This window comes from Stegodyphus dumicola, chromosome 6 (assembly GCF_044657685.1).
Source record: "Stegodyphus dumicola isolate Sdum_Otavi_A_Nest chromosome 6, ASM4465768v1".
Lineage (NCBI taxonomy): Eukaryota > Metazoa > Arthropoda > Arachnida > Araneae > Eresidae > Stegodyphus > Stegodyphus dumicola.
In genome coordinates, this window is record NC_140773.1 from 42,875,648 (window position 1) to 42,894,171 (window position 18,524).

Genomic DNA, 18,524 nt, shown 5'->3' on the forward strand with positions numbered 1-18,524 from the left:
TACTTGAAATCCCTTATGAGATGTTTCTTATGAGCTGTTTTCCATCCCCCCAAAATCTTACCACTGCGTTATAATGTTATGCTGGAAATAATTGTTGCTATGGGGAACACTAAGAGTTTCATTTGGTTAACCTTTCATGCCTCTGCGCTATGGGAGAATCGATTACGGCGACATAATATCCCGATCTCCATACAGCGATTCATACAGTGAGTGGTGAATAGTAATGGTGTTGGTACGTTAGAAATTGGACTGTGTGACTGCTCTGTACTAAATCCAGCTGTATGATTGCTTTCGATCCACGATTTATGCCTAATATATTTCTAACTAGATGCAGTATTGATGATTTTCTACAGCCGCTGTAGTCTTTTATGCATAGTCTCCTTTACTCTGAACAGTAGACATTTCTAAAGGCTGAAACCCCTGAAAGCTGGAATAATAGATCATCAGTACATTTTACAGAATTATTATCCTGTTTGTAATTTTGCTTTTGCTGTTGGAAGGTCTAGGTACCAGGACGCCTATTCTACGATCACTGGATCCATCTACTATTTGAGCGAACACTATTGACTCAAAAAAAAAAAAAAAAAAAAAAAAAAAAAACAGTATGATCTGGTTTCAAGGAGCTTTCATAGTACAAACCAATCATAGTACAAACGAGTGAGGAAATTTAAAGAGCATGCAGGCTAAAGTTCTAGGAATATTCTCCCATCATTTCATTTAAACATCCATCATTTAACTCATACGCCGCATTTGTAGTTCGAAACAACGGCACAAAACAGTATTATGACCCAAACGCAGCAAAATATGCTGCTGTGTTATGCGAAGGAAAATGCCGTGTTTTTTTTGGGGGGGGCGGGGGAATGTTAACGCAGGAATTTAGGGCTAAGAAAAGAAAACAAGAGATGTGAAATACCATTGTCTACAACTTAAACGCACAAGAAGTATGTACGAAAGCAGCGGAGAATTAGTAGAGATAAGAGTAAATGAATTAAGCTTACTTAAAATCATTTCAGAAATAAACAATTTTAAATATTTAAATTTATAATATGATTAATTTGCATTGAAATCTAATTGCAAACTAAGGTTTTTAGCCCAAAGGGCGTTAGGGCAGAAGGGTTATTAATTTTGCGTTGTTTCGCGATAAATATCGGTTCCCTTTTCAAAGTGTTGCCACCAAATATTACAGCTCTGTATTATATTAAAATAATTAAATTATGAGAATCGGCATAAATGTTTGTATGTTTCTCGCATTGTGATAAAACAACGGTGCCTAGAGCCATCAGATTTTGAATAACGTACATTTCCACCCGAATATGGTTATCTGGAAGCCCAAGTTTGGAATTTGTTTTATTATCGATTTAATACATTGTAAAACTTTTAAAGAATTTTTGAGTAACAAACTCAACGATTTGAAAGCGAGTAATGGCAACACTGTACGATAAAAAAAACATTTTTATCTCCAGTGCGCCAGGCTGTGTATCGGGAATTCTAAAGGGGGGATATGCTCATTTAAAAACTATTTTTCGTTCTTGCTATTGTACTAAATTTTATGGTTTAAGTGCGAAGAACATGATATTTAATAAATAAAGGTAACACACAAAACGTTAAAAAAACGCTCCTTTGGGCGTAATGTAAAATCTGAAAGTTTTCAGATTCTTTTATTTATTTATTTTTTTTCCCATGCTCACATTAAAAATGTGTTTTCATGCAAATTATTTTACAGCTAATATTGGGAAAATATTTCTGTAAGTAAGAAATCAGAAAGAAAATACTTCTTAATATTTCATTCTTCCTTTTATTTTCCTTTTCTATGAAAATTATTTCTTTAAGGAAAAGAAATAAAATTCATTCGTTCATTACAGTATGACCGATTGCTGCTGCATTCAGCTGTCGCACATGCATCACCAGCGGCCGAGCGGTAAGGTCCCTGACCGCTGGTAATTCGATCCGAGGCTCGAATCACGCGAACGGCTGATTGCATGGGCCTTTTGGTGATTTTTCCCATGTGTATCGTGTACAAACCAGGTTCTCTTACAAACTCTCTTCAAATCATAATAAAGTTACACAAAGCCCAAATGGAAGTTTTTTTAACGTTTTGCGTGTTACCTTTATTTATTAAACATCAAAATTTAAACCATAAAAATTATTTAAACAGAAATATCATGAAAAAATTCATAAGGAGCATATCTTTAGAATTTCCGTGCTTTATGAATTAGACAGTTAGGTCCTGAGTCTCTGGAAAACTTATCCAGGCAGAAGTTTACTAATTATTAAAGGTATAATTAAAACAAATAATATTAATTGTTAAAGGCTACAGCTCTTGGCAATAATAAACCAATGAAAATTTAAGTTTCTTTGGTCATCTGCAATTTAAATCACAGCTAATAAAATATACAACTTTCAAATTTCGTGCTTTGTAATTGCCAAATTTAACTAAGAAATAACTGTCTTTGATTCCGATGATAAATTAAGTTAGCTTTCCGATTTAGGAGAGTTATAAACTGTGGCCTCTACTGCCCACAGATTCAAATAAACAATGAGCACAGGTATAAAATTTCGTAAAATTCTAATAATACATCTTGGCTGTCACTTTGCAGAACTTCGAAACAGAAATGCGTTAAATTATCTGTTTCCTTGCCTGGATTCGAACCATAAGCTTTGAAGATACCTGTCTGATGTGCTAACATCTAGAGAGTATACTTAACGGAATCCATTTTTTTTTTCTTAAAATTTCTTACCACTACAGGGAAACGGAGAGAGGCACGAGACCAAGACGTGTGTAAATTTAATTATGGAAAAGCATACGAGGGCTATATGCCTAAGGGAAGTGATGCCTTTGTGAAGGACTTTCTAAGGGAAACTGGCTCGTATACACGTGGAGAAAACTACGAAAACGCACATGCAGCCATGCCCGTTCGCGGGATTCGAACCTCGAACCGAACTACCAGTTTTCAGCGACTTTACCGCTCGGCCGCTGATGGGCCGAGACCAAGACGACTAAATCCAAATTGTGATGCTTTATCGTACGTGACACGTTTAGTTCGAACGTTAATATAGAGGCTAGGAGGTCTTTCCTGAAAGGAAACATGCAAACCCAATTGTAATCTAAAATTTGAAGCACGCATCTTTTAGTATCTAGCCGATTTGTTAACCATTTACACAAGCAAAGCAGCATGAAAAGCTGTAGTTCCTTAAAATCTGCTTAAAATCCTTTTATATACTTTCTAAATTTGTAAAAATGAGTCGAATAAGGTCAAAAGATAAACTAAACCAAAACTGATTAGTTACGCACAGGTTAACATTAAATGAAATGCAATATTTATTTCTTTAGAAAATGAGGCATTTATTTTATGATAAAGGCAGAAAGGAAGGGAAAGATACTCCTTTTAAGAATTAAAGAGTGTTTATTTATTATACTGTATTGCACATTTTCTTTGCCATAGAATTCCCACGTTAGCAATGGAGATAAACACTCAAATTTATCTAATTCCCTTTGATCTTAGTAATGATACATAAGAGACGCATCAACGCAAGTGTATTTGTTCTTCTCCACCTTCTCAATTCAAATAGAAACAAACTTCATTGCTCCTCCAGGTGAAGAGCTAGACTATTTTGCACATACATATTAAACAACTATGCATTCTGTTAAATATATCTTTAAACACTGGCTTTTGCGATTCATTTATAAAGCTGAATATATAGATTCTAGTTGCAGTGGAATTATTTAAATAAGTTTCTTTACAAATTAATGCAAGATAATATACAAACTTTATTCTTCCAATAAAGGAAGATTCAGTTTATTTTGGTAGCACGACTAAAGCCATAGAATCGCATCATAGGGTCATTAAGCATTTATTTCGGGGCCCACCAGCGGCCGAGCGGTAAAGACGCTGAACACTGGTAGTTCGGTCCGAGGTTCGAATCCCGCGAACGGGCTGGCTGCATGGGCGTTTTCGTGGTTTTCCCCATGTGTAACGTGTATACGAGCCAGTTTCCCTTAGAAAGTCCTCCACGAAAGGCATCCCTTCCCTTAGGCAGATAGCCCTAGTGTGCTTTGCCATAATTAAATACATCACATCACATCACATCATTTATTTCGGAACGTGAATAACGTGCAGTGCTCTCACTGAGACTCAACTTCCGAAATTCCTAATGCAAGCTCGATATGCTTTCCATTTATACTACGAAGGCACACGATTATGATCTAGAAAATACTTTAATGCCTTACATTACAACCTATCATGCAAGTATAGAATAACTAGGAAATAATGATGTAAAGAAAGATTTTAAACCATTTACTGTATGAGATACGTAACCAATTCTTGTGTATAACATAATTTTTGATGTCAAAATAAACTATTTGAGACCCGTGGTGGTAAGTATATTTTTATGTGACATAATGAATAGTATTTTGAAAAGGAATGGATAATAAACCTAAGCTGTGAAGTCAGTCTATTTTTTAATTTTTGATAAATTATCAAATGATGATCTCACATAACGATCTATCAAAATGATTACTTAAGTAGATGACAATATGAAGACCATTAATAGATCTATGGATTTTAGAGTGCTCATCTAGGAAACGAAGTTCTGGAAAAAGTCTTTTAATTTTTCACAAATTATCAAATGATGATACTATGTAACGGTCTATTAAAATGATTACTTAAGTAGATGACATTATGAAGACCATTAATAGATCTATGGATTTTATATTCCTCATCTATGAAAAAAAAGTTCTGAAAAAAGTAGGCAAGCCTGAAAGGACTCTTTTTAGTTTTTATTGGAAGCAACGCTATACTGTTCATGTGCCTTAACTGTGGAACCACATGTATAATGCGAAGTAATTAATAAATCTTATTTATCTATTGATTGAGGAATTCTTGCATTCAAACTAATTGAAAATAATAAATATAACGTAATAAGTAAAGTTTTTAGAGGAATACATTAAAATTAAAAAAATGATCACAAATAAAAAAGTGTTTTTCTAGAAATACGCATAAATGTACATATATTCATATGTGTATTGCCGTAAAATTTAAACTTAATATCTTAGTGTTTAAGGCGTATCCTGATATTTACGAATGCAGGAGAGTAAAAAATCTGAAAATCTCGCAAAATATTTGTACTACTAGTTGATTGCAAGTGTTGAGATTTATCAATGGTAATTAGGAAAAACTAATTCAAAAACAAATTTCAGATTATTTCTCAAATATATATTTTTCTATTTTCAGCAGTTATGCATCTTGTTTTCGGTTGGTTCAAGATATTAGATTTTCAATACAATTGGACAGCCCGAAGTGGTTGGTATTTTACGTGAAGCACATAATAATTCTTAATTACGAACTGTATTAAACTTTTCAATTTTAGTATTTGAAACCTATCAATGGGTTTTAACTTAAACTGATGAACAAGACGTGATATTTTACTTGGAACTCTTAACAGATTTTAGTGAAAACATTCAGAATCACTATTATAAGAGTTTAATCTAAAATAACGCAACAGATATTAAAGCTATTTCAATTATTTATAGATACGATATTTGTTTATACCAAATCGTAAAGGAGGAAGACTTTTACAGCAGCGTATCAATTGCAAAATTTTAAGTCTTGTAATGTAGGTTTGCTACCAAACAATGCACTTGTTCTTCTTTTGCACTGTTGATGATGACGAGGCACAAGAGCAGATAAGAAATAAAAAAACAACATTATTTCACTTCTTACTGAACGCACAGTAATCGTTATTCAACTGTAATTCAACGCCCCCCCCGAAAATAAAACTAACAAGCTTTGCTTATTGGTACCGAACTATCGTGGAGGGGAAAAAAAAAAAAAAAAAAAAAAAAAAAAAACTAATGAGTGCTGATTACTAGTACCTAAATATCGTGGAGATAAATATGCATATCAAACTGAATTTAGATTTGTCGATATTATAGAAATAAGCTAGACGAAAATTAAGTTATAGTTTTCGTTTCAAAGTATGTATTTTAAATATGTTATAAACATTTAATTTATTTTAATTAAAACCCAATTAATTATAAGTTATTCAAATGTCCTATAAAACACAATTTTTAATAAAAAGAAATAAAGAATCAAACATTTGATTATATTGGTATAAATTTAGAAAAGCCAATTTTGATGCATGACCAATAATACTTAATAAAATATGATCCAAAATTACGTATCATTGACCTTTATATTTATTGGAACAAAAATTAGATTTCATTTACAAACGAAAAACTGGAAATGATACTTTACTTATAGCTCGTTGCTATTTAAAACATGGAACTATTTAAAACACGGATATGGCAGGATGTCATATCCGTGTCAATGTGCCGAACGAATCAGTATTCTTTAATTTCTTATATCAGTATTTTTTACTTTTTAATTTTACAGCAAATCACAGTACCGATTAAAGTGACATATGCAGTAAACGCTATTACCTTATTTTGCATTTGTTTCTTGACGAGTGAAACGAAGACAAATTAAATTTCCAAATTATTTATTCTAAATGAACTGTAGATTTCACAAGATTCAAACAAGGTTTCATTATTTAATTCTGCTATTAATTTTTATTAACTTGACAAACATTTCTCAAATCTAATACTCCATTCGATGATACTTAGGGCACTACGTTACAATGAACCTAACATCCAAGCAGACCAAAAGAAACTGGCGAAAAATTAAAAATTCGAACAGAACAGAATCGCGCCAAGAAGAGCGCCAACAGTACCCAAAGCCTAGAAAATTTATAGAAGCTCAATCAAACCAGATTATGATTAAATTGACGGAAGTGCATTTGAAATGAATATATCCGAAATTATTGCCTCTTCCCTATACTTAGAAATACAAACTTTTTGTTCTTGTTATATTTTTGTAGTTTATATTAAATGAATAAATAATAAGTCATAAAATACAAATTTTTTTACATTGCATTTTATACTAATGGAATGCTTATAAGGTTTTTATTTAAATTAACCAGACATTTATAATTCCAGCCTTTAATTTCTTCTTTCCGTTTCAGCACCACAATTTAGATAACATTTAAACTAAATTTATTGGATTGTAAGAGAGAGCATGTTTCTACCCTGCGTGGGGACGCTGCGTATAGTTCCTTGCGAGCTCAGTTAAGTTGTAATTATTCAATATTGCGTTATCGCTGCTGACATTTGAATTTGATAATACGGTTAGATCTACTGAGTTAGATTAGAATGATTTATTTGCGCAGTATTTGACTATAATACTACGTTTTAAGTTGAAATTTACTCTTCCTTTAGTTGCATCATCACGAGTTGTGGTTGATTTTGTTCGCACAAGATCGTGCATTGATGTTCTAAATTCTGTTTAAATAAGCAGTTTTATTTAAAACTTTCCCTGGCTTTGTAGTTGCTTTCAGATATAGCCATAAATCGCTTCACGTCTGGTAGGGATTTTTGGACTAATTAACTTTTACCAGATCAAGGAAAATTCCACAAGCTTCTCTGGAGATCTTACATTTTTGTTCGAAAAACATGACATTTGGGTTGATTTATTGTAATTATGTTTGTCTGAATGATTCTAGGTGGCTTAAAGTTTAAAAAAATGCATTCTTATGCGTATTGTTCTGTTTTCTTGACCTTTATTTGTAACTGCTTCGGAGCAAATTGGCATACTCGTAAATCATGTTCTCTTTCCCTACTTTTTTTTGAGTTTAAAAAGAATGATTTATAATGAGCTGTGTATTTCCCCCTACCTTACCTGAAAACTAAACTTGCCAGAATAAATTTATCGTCAGTCTCATTTAATTGGAAGCTAAAACGGGGAACACGCAGAACTACAAAAAATACAATCAATGTATCTGCAAAAGATACACTAAGAGAATATTAACTAAATTAAATTGACTCATGCGACGAGACAAAGTGAAAGTTGCAAATTAAATTAGTGCTCTTATTAATCATAAAGCAAACACTTTTCTATGTCTGATTCTTTCTTTGCGAAGGTAACTTATTTCTATCGGTTTTTTGTGTTACACAATGCGTGCATTGTATGCGTGTAGTTACATAGAGACGCAAAATATCTGTTAACTTAATAAAAGCTTTTAATTTCGAGTTTTTATTCAGGTTGTTACTGTGTGCAAGTTGTAACGGAAAAACTTTACTGAATACAAAGTATTTTGTAATATTATCGGAAAACAAATTTATGGAAAAGTGCTCGTGAATCTTTTGAATACTCAACAGAAATTAAAAGTTGAAAATATGTAGAGGTTTAAACTGAATTAAAGAGTTTTATATGTGCATCGGTATTTATTATGTATTGGAAGTCTGCCGGAAACCAAACTGATTGCCATTCGTAGGAATTTAGAAATTGATTTTAATGTACATTTTGATTTTAATGTATATAATGAATCGTCTTTAAGACAACCACTATCATGTAGTTTATTATAGTTTCCTGTGGAGGTAATCGATTTAGAGAAGCAATGTTGAGTATAGTTTTTTATTTTATATCTTATTTTTATGTTCTAAGCAACACTGGGCATTTTTATAGGTGGTTGGTCGTTTCGAGAGGATTCAGTATAATTTAGTATCTTTTGTCAGAAGTCGAATTGACTTCGCTACTGACTTTTAGATGAACATTTAACAAAACAAAACTAGCAACGATCAAGGAAAATGTGTTTTTTCACCACGACATCTACTAATTTAAGTGCAATAACATAATGTGAATTGTCAAATTTGAACTCGAAATCTTAAGACCTTAGAAAATGAGATTAATCAAAAACATTCTGTGAGAGGTATTGACAGCAGACAAAAACTTTTATTTATCTCTCTGCTTTCGATAAGTTAATATTGGTATTAATACATACAAAAACTTATTCGAGACGGATCAACTGGGAATTGAAAACATTCTGCGAGAGGTATTGACAGCAGACAAAAACTTTGATTTATCTCTCTGCTTTCGATAAGTTAATATTGGTATTAATACATACAAAAACTATTCGAGACGGATCAACTGGGAATTGAAAACAAGGATTGGACGTCGGTTGTTCATTTTAATTCAAAGCGTTGCTTGATTCGTTAGAGAATCAGAGCCTTACTAGTTACTGCTGATCGGTGAAGATAAAAAAATGTTAAGTGGACCTTCCAGCAATCTATTTATAGATCACTCACTCTGTAAAACAATGTGGGAAAAAAGGATACATATCTAAACACTACTCGAATTAGCTTCAGTAAACATTTCTAAATTTAAAATGTAGTTAACAAACCTAATCGCTTATCACAAATATTTATTATAATTTATTTCATTCACTCGGCGAAAAACAAATCTCTATTGATTTCCATATTAGGTCACAAAGCCGAACTAAACTATGAACTGTTTATATTTTACAGTAAACTAATCATATTGGCAGGAAAAACTGCGATGTGCTTAAGCCGTCCTTAGAAAGTGTTCTGTGTCCTGATGTATAAATAAATAGCTAGATGCGAATGGTTAATAATAACAGAAATTGATAATGTGGATTCCCAAGCGTTTAAAATACCAGAAATACCTTTATTATTAAGGGAAGTGACTATTTTGTTGTTATTTACTGTATTGTACTGCCGTTCCATTTTTCCCCCAGTATGGCATCTTACGTACGATCATTCTTAATGCACTTTCTTGTTATGTTCAGTTAAATACATCCAAAGTTCCAATATTCGAAAATTTCGGAATTCGGTACCCAAAGCTTTTCTAAACTTTTTTTTTCTATTAATCTCTAGAATTTAATAGTACAACTTATTCACAACATAAATACTCATTGAGCAAAATATTATATAATTACTTTGCTGTTATGAGACTTTTCCCTCTACCGATTATTCTGATTTTATGAAACATTCCTCATAATTGATCATTTTCCATGATTTGCAATTCTCCTTATTTTGGAATTTTAAATTTACTTATGAAGCTAGAATGTTTTCATCAGCTTAATTATCAGTTATTATTGAATAGCCCGTTGCTAAGTAAGAGCGCACAAGATTAAAAAAAAATATTAGTTTATGTTTACTGGAGAGCTATCCATAGTCTATGATAATATTTTGAAGTTATAAGTTTTATATTGCTCCATTTTTTAGATATTACATGTAGGCAGAAATAAATGGTATTCAGAACGTTTATTAAAATATAGGTGAGTAATTAATGAACATCCAGTAAATTATCTAGGCTGTTAATCGTGTAGGATGATAGTGATTAGGTAAGGTTATCTCTAATATTTCCCTTTCCTTGAACCGATAAATTAACGTCTTCTCAAATAAACAGCAGTTTGTCTAACTAGACGAAAAATAAAATTTATTTAGAAGGTTTATTTAAACAACGATCTGAAGTGCATCTAAAGTTTCAAGAAATACTAAACACGATACTTGAGTGTTTTTAGTAACTCTGACATTTAAATTAACACAATGTTGCATCTAACTTTCACTCGAGAGCTATACTGCTTTTAAGGAAAGGTATGTTTTCCAGGAGGACTTTCTAAAGAAAACTGGCTCATATCCACATTATAGGCCCACCAGCGGCCGAGCGGTAAAGTCACTGAACACTGGTAGTTCGGTCTGAGGTTCGAACCCTGCGAACGGGCTGGCTGCATGGGCGTTTTCGGGTTTTCCCCATGTGTAACGTGCATACGAGCCAGTTTCCCTTAGGAAGTCCTCCACGAAAGGCATCCCTCCCTTTAGGCAGATAGTCCTCGAGGCTTTGCCATAATCACACACACACACACATATGCACATTATACTTGGAAAGAGCCACGAAAAACCCCATGCAACCTGCCCGTTCGCCTGAAATGGAACCCAGGTCGAACTACCAGTTTTCAGCTATACCGCTCGGCCGCTATTTAATAATGAGCTCTATTTAATAACGAGCTTAATGAATATGGGAGACTCTAAACTTGCGCTAAAAGCAAATTTAAAAATCCATTGATCTAATCCACAGGTGGGCTAAGTTGATAGTTTGATGTTTCAGAGTAAGAGATGTTCCTGAGAAAGTTGTCTCTGTACACTCGCTCGGAAACTCAAACTAATGGACATTCTATCAAATGCTAAAAGAGGAAATAGGAGGTGCAGCAAAACATCAACATAAAATTAAAGGTTTAGCTAAAATAAATCTCATAGTTGTAATATTGAAAACTAGGTAGCATAATGTGACAGATGTTCTAATGATTTATTAATCTTAAAGTGTTGTATTTTTTAACTTCGCATTTGACAAATTGAATGAGCAACCAGTGTATTTTTTATTTTAGCCTATTTTTTATTAGTGTCTATTTTTTATTTTGTATCTGATTGAATTCAAATTATGTATGATAAAGATAAATAAATCCAAAATCATTAATTTTAATGTACATGTCTTTTTCCTCCTAAATTATACATCTGTGTAATATGAAGAGAAATGATAATGAACTTGCTATTTCAGTAGCTAAAGATGTTTAAATGGTATGAAGTGGAGGGGTAAAAATGATAATAATCATTAACAGCAAAATTTCGGAAAGGCTACGAAAATCTGTTGTTGAAAGAACATTTCATAATATCAGAAGGATATTTTGAAGTTCAATATTTATCTGTAGAATATTAAAAACAAAATGATCGCATGACTAGTATTACTAGAGGATTTGACATCTGAAAGTAAAACTGAAAAAATACCAAAAGTCCAGGCACATAATACAAAGCTTATTCTTTTGTTTGTCGTCTTCAACAGTGTCTTGCAGCTGGCTGTGGCATTTGAAATACTTGTATTTCAAAGAATATTTTATTAACGTACAAAAGATCCTTCGGCTAATTGCAGGTATGTGTTTTTTATAAATTTTCCAAGATATATTTCAAATTTGGTGTCAATGAATGCACAAAGGATAATTTTATTAAGAAAGCATTTGAGGTACACGTGTGTTGTTGGCTTTAATTAATTCCATTGGTTGTTTACATAATTTGCATTTGTATTTATATTATATAATGTTTAGATTAAACATGTATACACAATTTTACTGTTCGGCTGAGAACAATTTTTCTTGTTCCCTCATTATCATTTGCTTAGGTTAAATGAAGATTTATTTTGATATTTTAACCGTTTTCTTCAGACTTAAATTAATAAATCTGTGCACTTAATTAAAGGTAAATATTTATTACATTAGTATAAGCAGCGACACAGAGTTTAACCCTGTTTTTAATCTAAAGGATGAAATCTTTTTACACCAAGTTAACAAATAATTTCTTGATTTTTAAAGATATTTTGAAGAAGCATAAAATTAAAATGGTGCCCTTTTATTCGTAAAAATGTATACATGAATCCGTTAGAAGAGAAAGTATCGTAGTTTCATTTGAAGCTTTAGCACGCTAGAAAGGCGGGACAAATACTTTATACAGGAAAGGGGAATTTTTTATGCTTTGAAGGAAATAAAAATGGCAGTAGGTTGTTAAAATTTTGTATGACGTTATGTTTTGTAGGACGTTTAAGCTCTGTGAAACACTGCTGGAAATTTTATGAAATTGACAAGTTTTCTTCTCTTTTTTTTAAATGGAAAATGAATGCAGTATCAGAGAAGAAGGGGATGTGATGATTCGATAGCGCTGTTGAATATGTTCGATGTAAAGAAAAAATATCCATTAGTCAATCCTTGAGGCATTAGGAAAGGAAGTATTATTTTTTGCAATCTGTTAAATGTGAATCGCAAAGTTCTAAGCGTAGACGCTAAACTATTTAGATGAAACACGCGAAGATTGTCCAGTTGTAGCAACAACACAGGTAAGCATCAACGCTGTACTGAATATGATCATGCACAATTATCAAATGATTATGAACACAACATTTGAACGTTAGAAAACTTTATCAAATGTGTGCGGCACATGTTCCATCAAGAACTGTCTATGAAAACGTCTAGCCTCAACTAATACCCAGAAACTATACCACAAAAAAAAACGACTAGAAAAGAATTGTCTGATTTTGTGACTAAAGGTTTCACCATCAACACTATCAACTGGACTATCATGCCAGTCAGATACACAAAGTCAGAGATGGCGTGGGGTAGAAGAGGCCACAGACAATTAAGAAAGGAGTCATTCTGCATCAAAGCAATGTATGGCTTCACACTTCGCAACTGCATAAGTTGCTTTGGTAGATACTGTCTTCACCTCAGTTCCCCATTCATCTTATTTTTCAGACCTAGTCCTGTAGTATTTTTATCTGTTTGCTGCTATGGAGAATTCATTTTAAGCGTGCTACGTAAACGTGGACAATCGTATCGTAGAGGCTGTTATTTAGCGGTGTGAGAATCAGGACAAATCATTTTATGAGATGGCTTTAAACAACTGCAAGGCAGAATGTAAAAGTGAATTGATACAAGAGAGTGATTATGTACCGAAATCATATTGAGAAACTGTAGCTCAAACCTCCCTTTCATTCTAAGGCTCCAAACTGTTCTCCCTTCCTTAGTAAGTAATATATTCTCTTATTAGAGAACTTATGTTTTTTTTTTAAATTTTATATTAAAAGAAACACAAGAAGTTCCCCATGTACCACACAGTATCATATGGAGCTTACAGAAGTAAGTATGAAACACAATACAAAATAAACAGAACATTTAAAACAAAATTAAGAAGGATTACAAAATTTTACAAAGAATTGACAAAAATTGTCAAAGGCACTTCTCTCAGAAATAAACTGGTGAAATTCTGAGGCCAGTTAATGACGGCATGGAGGCACGACGGCATGGATGACAAAATGAGATGCTGAATTGTTGGTAGATTAGGAGAAGTCCAATCAAAATGTAAAATTATATCCTTACAGAAATTTTAGGCCTAAGAAGATTTCTAAAAGTCGCTTCTTTAAAATTCTTAGAATTTTTGGCTGAATATGAACTTTTTGACTCTGTTCGAAATATCATTTTAGCATTAACAATTTTCTTAACAGCTTGTAGTTCTGTTGAATCATCTAAAAGGAGTTTTTCTAAACTCAGACAAATTAAGAATTATCTCAGATCCACTATGAACCAAGCACGACTTTCTAGCTTAGCCATTTTGCCAATTGATAATAGTGTAGCTAAAGGCATCTATTTTGATGACACTATTTCAAAATTTACAGAACAAAAAGTTAGAAAGAATAAATTCTAAGTATAATATTAAAGTACTGGTTTTTGGATTAGAACCTAGAGACCGAAACTTAAAATGAAAACTGCGTTTTCATTAAATTGTATTATAATAATAATAATCTTATGCACTTGGTATTATAACTTAATGGACTTCTGCAATTTGCGGAAACAATTTCAGGACACTGAGTTCATATTGAGAAGACATGCATAAGGTCCACTAATATCCAAAACGACGAATGATGGTTGTTACTTGGTACTTTCAGCCTGGCGACACAGGACTGCTGCAGCGTTTCACAGCTCAGCTTTATGCCGCCACTGGAACTCTAGTTTCACAGTCTTACACAAAGCTTTCATGTATGGAAGAATTTTGGCTGTTTGTGTCTCGCACACTAAGCACATAAGACAGCGCGTTTAGCATGGGGAAGATAAGAGCCAGATTTCAGTGGAGCACCATGCTGAGTTGAGATTCAGCCTGACATTGATTCTCGGCGTGCCTGCTTATGGAGAGAGCCTGAACAATACACCATCACTCTCTCATCCGGGAAAGGATCATTACGGTGATTGAAGTGTAATGGTTTTGGACAGGCATATGTTAGTCAGCCGCACATCCCTGCATGTGTGTTTTGCAAAGGCTTCCTAATGCTATGAGTTATAGAGATGAGATCTTCCAGATCTATTTTCGATTTTTTAGAAGCGCAGTTGGTCCTAGGTTCCTGTTAATGGACGACAAAGATTATCCAAATAGGGCTCAGGAACGATTATTTGGAAAGTGAGGATATTCGCTGCATGGATCGGACAGCCAGATCTTCAGCCCTTAAGCCTATAGAGGGTGTCTAGAACGCTCTTGGGCGGGTCATTTCATTTCTCTATCCCGCCTCACAGAACAATCCAGGAGTTGAAAACTGTTTTGCTGAGGAAGTGTGATCAACTGCCACATCGAAGGACCCTGTAGCTGCCTCCTGTCCAGTATGCTGTCACGCTGAGCCACATATCTGGCTGTCAAAGGGGGCAATGCTCCGTATTAGACTAATTTTCAGTTTGACATAATAAGATAGAGTTTAGAAATCGCTGTACTTTGAAAATCATGCACACGTAAAATGCATTTTTGAATTGTATATCTGTTTCTTTGTTATTTGTTTCTTTGTCTTTCGCGCCATTTCGTTATAAATATATATTCATATAATATGCTCTTAAAATTTATCCATTAGTATTTCAGAAATTTGACATAATGTGCAATATCTCTTAATTTTGTACAAGTGTGTATGTACTTGAATTTCAGGAGAAAAAGCAATTTGTTTAAAATATCTGAATGTTTTGCCATTATAGTTATTCCATGAATTTAGAATTCTGATTTACATCCGTACGCTTATTTGGATATAGTCCCCATTGACATGTGAAAAAAATACCTAAATATTAATTGTATAAAACTGTATGTCCATTGCATTTAAAACATTCTGTAAAAATTGCATTTTTTAACCTTTGCATAATTTGCATTTGGAAAACGCAAATTAAATCACTTTAAAAGTAAATAACTAAAATCCCCAACTGAAACATAGCTGCATAAAAAATGCTGCATTATAATAAGGAACTGGCTAGAAGAAAGCATTCAACAATGTGATAATGCTTGTTTAAAAATGATCTTCGAATATTTTTTTGAGTATGCTCATCATAAATTCTCATGGATAGTAAGCTTTAGACTTAATGCTCACCATTTCCGAAATGTTTTCTGTGTCACATTGATCTTCCAACAAATGGCAACACGCAATAAAATGAATTTATTTCATTTTCTTCCCCCATCATAAGGAGAGGGAAACCAACTTTTCAGTTTGATACGTTTTTGATCCATCGTTATAACTCATGGGAACCTAGATACATCTATCCGTCGCTTATGTTTGCGAGGGATGTGTTATTCCCCTTCGGTACTTCAGTTCTTTCCTTGTATTTTTATATTTTACTTTCATATGCGTTTCATAATTGCAGTTCGAAGCCTAGAAAATATTCTTTCATTCTTTTAAATCATCTTATAAGCATTGTCATAAACATGGAAATTTTTTAAACCAGAAATATAGTGATTACTTAATATTTGCAAATAATGCTTCCCTATTCTTTATTTCTGTCTTTGTTTGCGAGTATATAGAATAATAAATTAAGCAGCAAATCTATATAATGGCGTATGTAACATTACAGCTCAATTCTGATTTTTCATTTTGAAATAGAACTACTGTAAGTGAGCGTCATATTTGAAAAAAACGATCATCTTAGAAGATTGATATTTTATATACATGGTACTTATCGTAATTGCGAATAAACAATTATTTTGAAAAGTATTCTGACAGAAGTAAAAATATCTTGAATATATGGTCTATATTTTCTAGAAAGTGGCACAAAACATTAAAAAAGTATAATATCTTTTAATTAAGTCCCAAATCTATTATCAACAAACTCTTAAGGGAACATGTAATAGAATTAATGGGTACTTTTGTCATTTTTTAACACTAAGATGGACACCACTAGTATGATCTATTCCACAACGTAAATTTTGCCTTACAAACCAGGCTTATTCAACTTAAAAGATTTTTTGGGCCGATACAGACATGCATTTTATTTCGAAAGGCACCAAAGTATATATAAAATTTTTCAGGTGAAAATTTAAAACAGAATGAATTATTATAGATTTGAATAATTTTCATAAATTAACAATAGAACAGTTAAACATTTTTAACCTCTTCGTCGTCCGTAACGTGTTTAGCGCGTTCAAGTGAAACTTCTGCAGGGCGGTCGTAACGCGCTTCAAGCGTATTTCTACATTTTAAAACTGTTACTACATTACTAAACTACATTTTAAACGCTTACAACGCTCTCTAAATGTTTACTTGTTTAAGTTTTTATTTTTGTTTGTTCAAATATCTCCCAGAGGGCAGTACTAATCAGGCAATCTATTTCTAATTGAATTCCCCCCCCCGGGTTTTATGAATATTCGCGCCATTTTACACAAGATACAAGACAGTGAGAGATCTTCGACGTCTACTCAGCAGAAAAAGAGAAAAAAATGAGGTTGTAAATTGGAAAGACAAGAAGGATATACGTTTGATGAGTACAGTCCATAATAACTCTATGATTGATGTTGAAACACGGAAAAGAACTGGGAAAAAACCAATAATTGTAATAGATTACAACAACAAAATGGAAGGAGTGGACTGCCTGGATCAGATGTTATCAAATTAATCCTGCTGTTAGAAATAAGCAGAGATATTATTATTTTCCCATTATGCTTTATTTCCTTATAATTTTACTTAATATTCATTTACATTCATCCACCGCGAAAGTTATGTATGTACAGAGAAAACAAAATTACACGCTGCGAAAAACAAAGGGCCCGCCGGGGAAAAATTTTCGCTGACTGGAAAACACGGCGAAAGGGTTGTAGAGACATTAGGATATTTTTTGGAGGTCGGAGAGATGAAAAATTAACAACGCCTTCGCCGGGAAGTGAACCACGGATCTCTGGGATACCGGCCCAGCGTGCTGCCGTTACACCACGAAGGACGCTAGGAAAGCGAGAGAAATACCTTATAGGGTTAACATACATAAATAATTATAGTATTAATAATCTTGTATATTTGATAACACAACAAAAACACGAGAATTCTACCGAATGTTCACACGCAGATAAACGTAAAGTGCCAAATAAACTATTAATTGAAATATCATAAATTCTGTAAACCATCTCTTAGATCAGGGATCTCTAATGCATGACGCGTAGGCACATTTGGCCCTCGAAGCAATTTCATGTGGCTCGTGAATACATTTCGGTTATGTATTTATTGCTAATATGGTGCTTTTGGCTTTACAGACATTAGGATATGGAATGAGCTTATGTGACTGCTTTTGCGAGATTGTAAAAATGTAATAGAATGGATAGGTTGAGATTTTATCATTTATGCTTGCAAATGAGGTCAGAATTTCCTACGTTGGCAAAGTCAACAAAATTAATTTGACAGCCGACAGGTAGCAGAGCTTCAGTTTTCTTGTTAAAGTAAAATATTTAGTGATTAATTTAACAGACTAGAAATACCTGAAATAAATCTCAATCTAAAATTTAATATTTAGCTACCAATACAACGTATAATTACAGAAATTTCTTGAGGTTTCAGAACCTTTAGACTTCAGAAAATAAACAAATGTAATTTAGAATTTTTTTTTGTGTTATTTCTATTATTTTTACATATGTTTTAATAATATTCAGTTAGTGAAATAAAAATTTAATTTAATTTTGTCTTTTTCTTAATTTTAATTTTGTTAAAAAAATGCTGTGGCCCGTCAGCTACTTTCAGATCGAACACTCGGTCAGCAAGCAATTCGAATTTAAGATCACTGTCTTGGATGACCATATATGATTACAATTGATTTCGGCATATGAAAAAAAAAAACTGATCCGTTTTAGGGGGTGG